The sequence below is a fragment of the Anoplophora glabripennis genome, unplaced genomic scaffold (assembly GCF_000390285.2).
Source record: "Anoplophora glabripennis isolate ALB-LARVAE unplaced genomic scaffold, Agla_2.0 scaffold36, whole genome shotgun sequence".
Classification (NCBI taxonomy): Eukaryota; Metazoa; Arthropoda; class Insecta; order Coleoptera; family Cerambycidae; genus Anoplophora; species Anoplophora glabripennis.
This window is the reverse complement of record NW_019416310.1, coordinates 275,071-286,986: the sequence shown is the minus strand read 5'-3', so window position 1 is coordinate 286,986 and position 11,916 is coordinate 275,071.

Genomic DNA, 11,916 nt, shown 5'->3' with positions numbered 1-11,916 from the left:
ACCTAAAGAATGTCATAGGGGTTGATTATTTCAACCCATTACAAAAATACTTCAGGGTTAAAAAAAATTCAAAAATTTTAGTTTTTTTGACAGATAATGTTCACCAAGTTTGGTTTTTTTAGCTTGATATACATGTAAGATAAAAATTTGGAAATTTTTGGAGGGACGTAACTTTTCAGGTAAGAGTTTTTTTAAAAAATTTTATACCAAAGACCCCTATTAATTTTTATCAGAGAAATTGCCCTTTTTCGGTGTTATCTAGATACTACTTGAAGAGATGGTTAATAAAAACTTGTCTGTCTTAAATTCTGATGTTAATCAAGCTTATTTACTATTGGGGCCAAATAGAATATTTTAATGGTTATGTTTGACTTTAAACTTTAAACTTTAAAATTGCTCCATAATACAGTAATTCATAATTAAGTATTAATAACCAGTTGTTTTAACCTGTCCTTCCCCTTAATGGCCCTGATATCAATTCATGTATATCCCCACTGAACTTCCTTATCATTTGCATACAAATCTTTTATTCTGTCACATGGAGGTTAATGAAGTTTTTTAAGGGCAAACATAGCGACCTAGTATTCATGCCATTGCATTGATATGAAAAGTCAAGCAGTGCTGATCTCGGTTAGTAAGAGGCTTCGCTATATTTATCCATCTTCGAGTGCTTGTATTTGTAGAAGCTATACAAATTTCGACGAGATTTGTATAAAAAGACGTACCATCCCTCTGGAGGATGTTGATCCATTGTCTAGTAGTGATAGGCAAATAAAAGATCTTCATTTCTCGACAAAGTGGGTTTTGGACAAAATATCTAGATTGGGGGTTGGCAGTGTCTTGGCGTCGGCATTTAACCATGATAGCAGAAATACAGCGACATAAAGTAACCAAAAAAAAAAAAACGAAAGAAGGAGGTAGTTTAATATTTATGTTCAAATTATGGTTAATATTTTGAACAAAAGTATGCACAAGTATTTTTTATTTTGTTTTATATATCAAATTAAAAACTGATATTGAATGTTACTAAAGTATGTTATTGGCTACTGACTAAATATGCATTTTGAGAATTAGATAGAATAGATATTTTAAGAGAAAAATAAAAAAATAAAAACAAGCAGCGACTTGTCTTGATTTTTTAAAGGGCTGCTATATCATTGCTGTTACTAGAGACGCAGGTAGAATAGACAATTATACATTTCTTTACTCTTCAATTATGTTTTCTGTTTATTTTTAGTGCCATAAACAGAAACAAAACTTTTGTAAATATACCTCTGAATCATATAAATATTCTGTCAGTAGGTTAGTTATGTTCAACAAATTGAAATAATATTGTTCATAGTATCTATTTTGAAGCAAAACCAACAAATTGCTCCTTTTTCCTATTCTGGGATAATCCAGTTTTAAAACATCTGCGAATTTGAATCCTGAGCGATTTCTGACGTAAATGGTTTTTTTAAATCCTATAATCCTTTCACATCTATAGCTGTAAGTAAATCCAAAGATCAAACACTGAGATAATTTTTGTGGTTTCTATTGCTCATCTGCCGATGCCTTTGTCAATTTCTTGAGTCATTTTTTTGCTGTGGCTGGATTTTCCCTAAACTATGACATTTTAATATTTAGATCGTAAGAAAAAATCAATATTATAATCATAAAAGATGAATTTTTATATTCAGTGTAAGACTTTGATGATCAAACTGATTTGACCGATTTTTAGTATGATAAATTAAACAGTTTTCTTTATGAGAAATATTTAATTTCTACGAAAAGTGCTAATAAGCATCGGTGAGAAAAATATGACTGTTTAACATTCCTTCTACTAATTTGTGTACATGATGATAATATTTAATAACAGTGTAAACAAAAAATGATTCTAGATCGTGTGATAGGTATATTATCAAGCAATTCTTTGAATTATTTGTATATTTTTTCTGTAATACACTTTGACCCAGTAACTTTTATATTTTTCCTTTCCTCCTTATACAGTACGCGCCTAAAGTATGGAATAAATTCAGTAAAAACGAAACAAATTTTTTTTGGGAGAAATCCTCGAACAGGTCGATTTTTAATTAAAAAAATACATATTTCAGCATAAAAAGCGATTTTCAACCGTCATTTGTTTTCGAGTAATGACGTCATCGACATTTTTTTTAAATAGCAACCCCATATTTTTTTCTTGATTCTGAAAGATCGTTTCATTGTCGATCCGGCAGTATTAAAATGTTGCCATCTTACATAGGAAAGTTTTCGAGTAAATGACGCTTGAATGTTTGGAAACGTAAATTTTATTAATTAAAAAAATAACAATTCCTATGTCAAGCTAATACAATTCATTAAGTTTTCTACCTAAATTAAGTGTTCGAATTGCCACCCACCGACTTATTGACAATACGCAAGTCTGTGTAGAAATTCCTCTTACACATGAACTATTTCGGGGGTAACTTTGTGTATTTCATCTATAATACAATTTTGGAGTTCTTCTAAATTATGTGGTCTATTAACGTACACTTTGGACTTTAAGTAGCCCCATAAGAAATAGTCCAGGGGTGTAAGATCTGGGGATCTCGCGGGCCATTCTATCGGTCCTCGTTTGCCGATCCACCTCCTAGGAAAACAATTGTCCAGAAAATCTCGAACAGGGCGCGTATAGTGCGGAGGTGCACTGTCTTGCTGAAACCATAATATGGTGTCATCAGGAATATCAGGGCCATTATCATTAGGAAAAATTACTGCAAGCGCTGGAACAAGGTCATTTTGTAAAAATTCTAAATATCTTTCTCCTTTAAGAAGAAAGGCCCTACTATTCTGTTGTCAACTATTCCAGCCCACACATTTAATTTCTGTGGGTGTTGGGTATGTGTCTCTGCCATCCAATGAGGATTTTCCCGACTCCAATACCTGCAAGTTTGACGGTTCACTGTACCATTGAGACAAAACGTGGCCTCGTCTGAAAAAAGTATTTGCCGGTGTAAATGTCTATTTACTTGACACAAATCCATCATAATTTCACAAAAGTGTAAGCGGCGGTCGGGATCGTCTTCATTGAGTTCCTGCACAAGTTGAATTTTGTAGTGATGATATTTTTCCTGCCTCAAGATACGTAGCACTGTGGTCTGACTAATTTCATTGTTTAATGCAACCAATCGTGAAGTATTATGAGGATTATCTACCATACTTATCAAAATGTTCTGTTTGTGATCTTCACTAACGCTTGGACGTCCAGGTTTTGGAATATCTACAACATTGCCAGTTTCTCTAAATTTAGATCCTATTTTACTGATTGTTGATTGGCTGATACGGCGATCTGGATGTTTTTCATTAAATAAATCTCAAACTTCCTGCTGCGTTCTAGTATTATCCCCGCATCTGATAAAAATTAAAATTTAAATTCTTTGTGTGACAGTTAAATGTGCCATAATACTTTAAATTTAACAATAATTTTTATATCGCTTACAATTCTTTGAAAGTCGGTATGACAGTGACGCTTTGTAAAGATTTACGCCTACGTGATCCATAAAAAACTTCAGGCATTTCGAAAAACTAAATTTTATAACGTTTTTGCTTTATTTTAATTGATTTGGGCTGTCATTTAATCGAAAACTTTCCTATGTAAGATGGTAACATTTTAATACTGTCGGATCGACAATGAAACGATCTGTCAGAATCAAGAAAAAAAAAGAGGTTGCTATTTAAAAAAAATGTCGATGACGTCATTACTCAAAACCAAATGACGGTTGAAAATAACCTTTTATGCTAAAATATGTATTTTTTTAATTAAAAATCGACCTGTTCAAGGATTTCTCCCAAAAAAATTGTTTCGTTTTTACTGAATTTATTCCGTACTTTAGGCGCGTACTGTATAAATAAGATGTTCTATTTTAAGAAGCTTACCAAAAAGTAGTCGGTAATTAATTACAGATAAATTCGAATTGCTGACGTAAAACAATATCATCCGTATCAAAACATTTATAACTAAAATTATTTATTTGCTACACTTTTATAGAAGAGGAAAATCATTAAAAGAAATATTTACTATCGAAATTTTGAAATAATAGTTTAAATACATTTACAATACTATTCAAATTAAAAACATTATTCTTTTCTCATTATAAAACGCAAAGCACATTTTTTATTTACAGACGACCCATTATTTTATTCACAGTATGCTAATTTCATAATTTCATTCAATTCAATTTAGCTGTCAACACATGTGCTTTCTAGACTATGATTAATATCTCGTTTCACTTCCGCTGTTTTAGGAAAGGTTCTTTGACGGTCAAGCAAGATGAGAAGGTCGAATTTCAGATCTCTCCTCGCATCCGAAGGTGATCAATATAGCTCTTTATCCCGTTCTTTTATTTGTGAAATTGTAACAGCAATATATTCAGGTTCAAATATACTATTTTCTTCTTTTTGTAATAGATGGATAAAGAATCGTTAGATGCATTAAAACATTTCTCTTATTCTAAAAAGCGAAATTATTGACTGAGAATGTAGAAACACACACATAATTAGTCACAGATCAAAAAGATATGAGAACGAAGTGTTCAGTTTCCGAGTACAACTTTCTCTAGTAATTAACTGAATTCAGCCTTTCTCTTATCAGTAATATGCCATTTGAGATCGAGTGAAAAGACATAACAAAAACGTAATTCCATTATAGTACCTGCATTTTAAAACTGCCCAGTCGTTTTTAAATAGGTACCTAACCGAAAGTCGATCTTCCCCCACTACTCGACCGCTTACGCGCGCTCGGTCGTTCTTGAACATGTTTGAAGGAAAATTAGAATATACGTTTTGTTGTAGTATACTTCTACTTTTAAAATCCGGCTGAAAAATTAAAATTGGTTCACCTCCAACTCATCCAGAAACTTTGCAAAATGGTGCACCAAAAAATTCAAATTGCAATTGTGTCAAAACTAATGGTCCGATAGCGCCTGTTTTGTGCTCACTTAAAGTACATACATACAGAGTGATTCATTAACAATGGGAAAGTCGAAAGCTGAAGATATTATACGTGAAATGGTGACCATTGGCGCAAACATGCCTTATCCGAAAGTTGATAGTTTCGGAAATACAGGGTGTTAAAAGTTAACATTTTAAATCGTTTTTTTACGATTATTCTGAAAATATGTAGGTTAGGAACTTGAAAATTTGTGAAACTATATTTTTTTAGGCGACGAATAAGATGCGTGTTGTAATTTCAGCATTGCTCATAGAGGGCGCCACTTACGACCAATTTTACCGAAAATTTAGTTAATAACTTTTTACCCTGTATGTCTAACATGAAACTTGATTCAAAACCTGAAAGAGCAATCATTTTTCCATTAATTGTGTATTCTTGTTTCATTTCGGTATCTCGATCCGTTTTCGAGAAAAATCGATTTAACGAACACTATGTTTTGATAATACGAGAAATTAAAAGCGAAACAAACCAAGTGTTTCTTCGTGTTATTACAACAATTAACAATAAAACAAATGAAATTCGTAATAATGATTTAAAGTCAGTGTTCGAAGAATCCATCGTTGACATTTACTCACTTTACACAAGAAGAGATGTGGTTCATGCACGACGGAGCTCCACCGCATTTTTCTTGGCCAGTGCGTGCATATTTAGATGCAGTTTTTCCAAATCGCTGGATTGGCGATGTCAGCATTTTTGCTTGGCCATCCAGAAGTCCGGACTTCAATCCTCTTGATTTTTCTATTTGGTCTCGAATGAAAGATATAGTTTGGCTCGTGTGAGGAGTTGTGGCAAAGAATACAAATCGCTGCCAACGAAGTCAGACGCAATCCCAATATGTTGTTTCAAACTCGAAGATCTCTCAGAAAACGTATAAAGTGTATCAGTGTCAACGGTGGATTCTTCGAACAATTACTTTAAATCATAATTACGTATTTTATTTGTTTTATTGTTAATTGTTGTAATAACACGAAGAAACACTTGGTTTGTTTCGCTTTTAATTTCTCATATTATCAAAACATAGTGTTCGTTAAATCGATTTTTCTCGAAAACGGATCGAGATACCGAAATGAAACAAGAGTACATAATTAATGGAAAAATGATAGCTCTTTCAGGTTTTGAATCAAGTTTCATGTTAAATATACAGGGTAAAAAGTTATTAACTAAATTTTCGGTAAAATTGGTCGTAAGTGGCGCCCTCTATGAGCAATGCTGAAATTACAACACGCATCTTATTCGTCGCCTAAAAAAATATAGTTTCACAAATTTTCAAGTTCCTAACCTACATATTTTCAGAATAATCGCAAAAAAACGATTTAAAATTTTAACTTTCAACACCCTGTATTTCCGAAACTATCAACTTTCGGATAAAGCATGTTTGCGCCAGTGGTCACCATTTCACGTGTAGTATCTTCAGCTTTCGACTTTCCCATTGTTAATGAATCACCCTGTATAATTCACTACCTTTGTGCACAGTTGCTCCACAACTTAAAAATGGTGGAGTAATGAAGTTAAAAAAAATGCTAAATTTTCCGATTTTTACGGGTTTTCTTCGTTTCTAATTATCCGATCGGATCGATCGACCTTCCGTTTTATTTGTATTTTGTTTCTCTACAATTTGTCTTTTTATAGCTATCTGATTGCTTCGTTATTTTAGGTTTTATAAGCAAAAAACAAAAAATGCGGTTTTTGCATAAAAATGTTTATAAAAAATTAATTAATGGTAAATTGGGGTAAGAAACATATAAGCATACTTATATCTACAGACTGTCTTTTATATGATGGCACAGTCCGTTTGCTTCTAGTATTTTTTTTACAAACAAAACTTCTATTGATTGGCTTTTAGATTATTTATCTGTTACAGAAAAAGAACTTGACAAACTATAGGTCAAGGTTAGATCTCAGTCTGTGTTGAGAATAAATTTATATATTTTGCTTTTATGATTTGCATTAATAATAATTTGATCTTTCCAGAAATTCAACTAAAGCTGCTACAACAAGAGCACATGCCGTCTATAGAGTACAAATACGTGGTAAGGACTATTCTACCAGTTGAAAATCGATGGTGGCGAAGGGGAACCCATCGATTCTACGCGGATGAGAAGGATCCAAAAGTGATAGAAGCTTAATTTTAATTTATTCCTAATTTATGCAAAATGTATAAAGTTTAACTAGTCATTTGTGGACTGACATATTAAATTAAGTTGAAAGAGTGATAAATGTGTCAAATAAATTTTATTGAAACTAGTTTTACCGGTGTTTTTTTATTTATAGTTTGTATGTACGATATTCACGTACTGTTATACTTTGTTATGTAACACTGTCGCGATTGTAGTTTTGTTTGTAATTGAATTCAAAACACGATTACGTTTTAGTTAACAATACGTGCGGCTACATATTTAAACACACGAAAATATTTTGCATGTACCGCGTTCACCTTTCTGTAGTCTAATTTCACCTAGTTGGCAATATAAACAAGTTAACAACATTTACAAGTTACTCTCAATATTTAATAGTTATTTGTTTAACTAGGCAGTAGGGTACAAGATTTAATGCCGCGCCTGGTATTTTTTTATATACGAGGCTCAACCGAGTATATTAAAGCAGGCAAGGCATTAAATCTACTTTACTGCCAAGTTAAACACATCATTTTTTTGTCGAACAATTTTAATTTTATCATAATAGCAAACAAAACTAATTATTTTACATTATTAAAATTATATGATACTTCTTTCATGAATAATAATAATTTCATTTGAATCAACAAAGGAAATAGAGAGTAATTTATTACTAGAAAAATCGAAGATATAGGTATCAGCAAACATATAAAACATTTATTGATTACCGGGCTGAGAATTTCAGAAATTATACTAGTGGTTAGTGGTATATTTTTCTGAATTAAACAAAACTATGAAATCTTCATTATGGTCAATATATGCGATGTTCAGAGCACTTGGAATATTTACAACATCGATATTGGAAAGTATTTAAAATTAAAAGCATTCTTGAAACGGCAATCGGATAAATATCCTTCTAAAAATTCACGCGATTTAGAAAATGAACAAATTAAAAAAATTCCATTGGAGTCCCCTGATGATATATTTGGTAAATATATAAACAAAAGATTTTTGTAAACGAATAATACTGACTATTATTATTTTAGGTGGCAATGATTTTTGGCATATCTGGGGGGTATCGATGTGATGAATTGCTTCAAATAAAAATTGGACATATTGAAGTTATGGGAAACAGTTTGCTGCCCACTCTGCCAACTACAAACACAAAGGAAAAAATATCTTTATTGTAAGCGAATATTTAGACATATATCGGAAATATAGTAGAGCAAGACAAATAGATAGTAACAGATGTCTTTCAAATATTCAAATGGCAAAGCATATAACCAATTAACAGGGAATTTATACATTTGGAAAAATGACAAAACAAGTCGCTGCGTTTCTCAAATTGAAGGATGCTCACGAATATATAAGATATTGTTTCTGTAGAACTTCAGCTGCACTATTAATAAATTCAGGAGTTAATATCACAACTTTAAAAATGCATGGTGGATGAAAATCTTCAACAATAGCCGAAGACTACATTGTGGAGCCCATAACTCCGAACTCGTAAATCAGTTGTTAGGCAAAAAAATTTCTCTACTGCAAGTAAGTACATCAAGTGCTAGAAGCGATTTTCTAAATAATTCCATTACTTTGGAGGATTCAATAGGTTATAAATCATGTACTAGTGAAAACAATTTAATCTCCATAGACGAATATTCAAGTTGGTAGAGGTTCGGCCTGTGTCAAATCTTGATAACCCGGAAATAACTACACAGGTCTACTTTAAATGATGAGTACAATAACAGGCTAATTTGCTGACAAAGTATTTTATCAGGAAAAAAAAGTTATTAACAATTTAATAGTGAACAAAAATTTTTTTAGTAGTTTTCTTTAAATAACTCTGCGGGATAACTTTGTACGGAAAAATGCGTAGGACATGATTTTATTCGTAATAAAAATAGCTACAAAATGGCGGTGGTCCGATTACGAAATTTGCAATAACAAAGCCGTGAGATTTAAAAAACGGTATAAAACGTCAATTTTTTAAAGTTGCTGTAAAAATGTCAATTATAAACAAAAAGTGATAAAACTTTCGAAAACTATAGTTCAATATATATACAATAATGACGCTAAATCCGAAAATCAGGAGAGCAAAATCTTTTGTTCTATAAGGCATTATACAGTCATCGGCATCTGAAACTCGAAACTTTGCCAAATTTCAACAGCAACTTTTCGGCCTCTGCCGACTGGACTAGAAGTATCTAAATGTTTCAAAACAAACAGGACAAGGGATATCCCTTACAGGCTGTTCTAATTTCACCGTAAATGTTTACTTAGAGTAATTAAAATTACTTTCGTGAAAGAACAAATTTTAATTTTTAATTTAGCGAGAGTAAAAAATGTAAAAATGATTGTAATGCCTAGGCAGCAAATGTGACACTTTAGTGCCTGACAGCTGTCACTAAAACTACGCCTTTAATGAATGAAAAAAATAAAAAAAAATCTGCGTGACTTCTGACCTTATTGCTTAAGTATAGTCACTTCAAGAATAGTCAAAAGTGAAAATATTTAGAAATAATGATATCAATTTTATTCAGAAGTATAAAAAAATTGGCAGTTGTGGTACAAGATGATAAAACTTAACAATAGTATTTAATACATAGTTTGTATATTCACCAAAAGTTACCCAGTTTTGGATATGAACATTTAGTCATTTTTTTAGTGAACATTTTAAATAAAAATGTATTATTGAGAGATTAACAGAATAATGATAATAAAGAAGAAAACTAATTAAATTGGCTTTATTAGGGACTTCTAACCCAAATAAAATCATTGAAACTTTTTTGTTTTAAATTTAAGAATCTGCAACTTTCAAAATAATATGTGTTAAAAAAATGTATAAATAAATCTGCAATCAATAGACAAATTAATTTGTACGAAATTACTAAAATTTTGTGATTAATCGAGGAATGGTGGGGATCACAAATGAAAACAACACACTGCTGTTTAGAATAATATTTTTTATAGAAAAAAAACCAAGCTTACAGTATTGCACAGGCCGCTGAGTTCAAATAATTACTCCAGCGGCGATTGAAAACGCAGTTTTTCAGAATTGAGTTGAGGTGACGATCCGTCACATTTTCATTGTTTGAAAAAAAAATCACGATTGAGAAGAAAAAATGTCATTGGACGGCTCTTTTTCTTTCTTATACGAAAAAACTTAATGGCAATCTCACTGATGGATAAACAGTTTTGTTCAAGGTGTCTATAGTTTAAAAGTTTCAGGTAGATAAATTACAATAACAAGCTAATAATATGACTGAGTTCTCCAATAAATGCTAAACAAGAAAATAACAGTTAAATAAACACAATAAAAAAAAACGGTACAGAAATAAATAATAAAACTTTCTTCCTTCTTTGTTCATCGTCTACGGTTTTATCTAGTGATGAATGTCATTTAGTTAAAGATACGGAAACATAATTACATATTTTCTTATAATGCACCTAGTTCAGTTTGATGGCTTTGGAAATACTGTCAAAAATACACAATTTTTAATGCTTGTAAACAAGATTGTCGTGGGGGTTACCAAAAAATTAAATTAGTTCTCAGTAATCATATTCTGATGTAAATGCTAATAAAATAGAATACTGTGTTCTTTGGAATACTATGTTTCTTTAATTCAAATACAATTAACAAATGTAAAGAAAAAAAATAGTTAATGAATCAGAACAAACTAGAGTTTAAATTAAAGATCTGACATAATAAACCAACAAATAGTCGTACGGATCGTCACTTTTGAATTGAGCTTTATAGAGCTAAAATCTATGTACATAACAATTAGGCCTTTAAAAAGCCTTCAAAAAATAATATGGTGAAATATCGAATGTTCAAAGAATTTGGCAAAATTTAAAAGTACATTGTATCAAAAATGTTCCATAGTAATTTTGATTGAATGCGTATATATTTATATTTCACCGTATCATTTTCACATTTATTCAAATCGGGATTCAAAGGTGATTAAAACATTATGGACAGGTACCAGTTCTCATTATATTGTTAAAATAAATGCCGTTCTTATAGCTAACTAGAGTATAACGAATTTGTTTAAACAAGATAGAAATGTTTATAAATAGATAAAACGTTCAACAATACATGTGTTTATCTGTTTTAGGAAGCTCTATTTCGATTATGTATCTATTATACTACGTATAAAATTGAACCTGCTGTTAACTTATTTGAACAACTACATTTTCCGATTAAACTTTGGAGTTTTAACATGAGAATACAATCAAAATTGTTCAAATATGTATATGCATGTTTAAAAAAAATATACACAGTAGGTTTATGTATAGAAAGAGTGACTACAGATGTGGGCAATCTGAATATGTGATAATTTTTATTTTGTTACTGTAATTTCTTGAATATTGAGCAAACAGAAATTGCATATCTCCTTGAAATTCGATATTGACATATTTGTTCTTATAAAACTACTAACAATAACAATGAAATGTTTATGACAGTGATATTTCAATTGATAAGCTAAATGTTCAAAGTATATTATTGCTACCATGATATGTTTGATGACCTCTAAAACTTTCCTTGAATCCCGATTTATTTGTAATCCTGAGGACGCAGGATTTTCAAAAAATTAACAATTCCTACGAGACCTAAGAATAGAATAATGTAGTAATCACAATGTTGTAGCAAAATGACCTCGGTCAAGTCTACAACAAAATTAACAACAATAATTTACAGACCTTGCGGGTCAATTTAAAATAGGCATGAGCATTGTAAGGGTAAGGTAAAAAGCTAGAAATTTCAATTACTTTTTATTCAGATTTCTTCAAATTCAAACTCCTAGCAGGTAAGTCGATGTTTTGAATTTTATT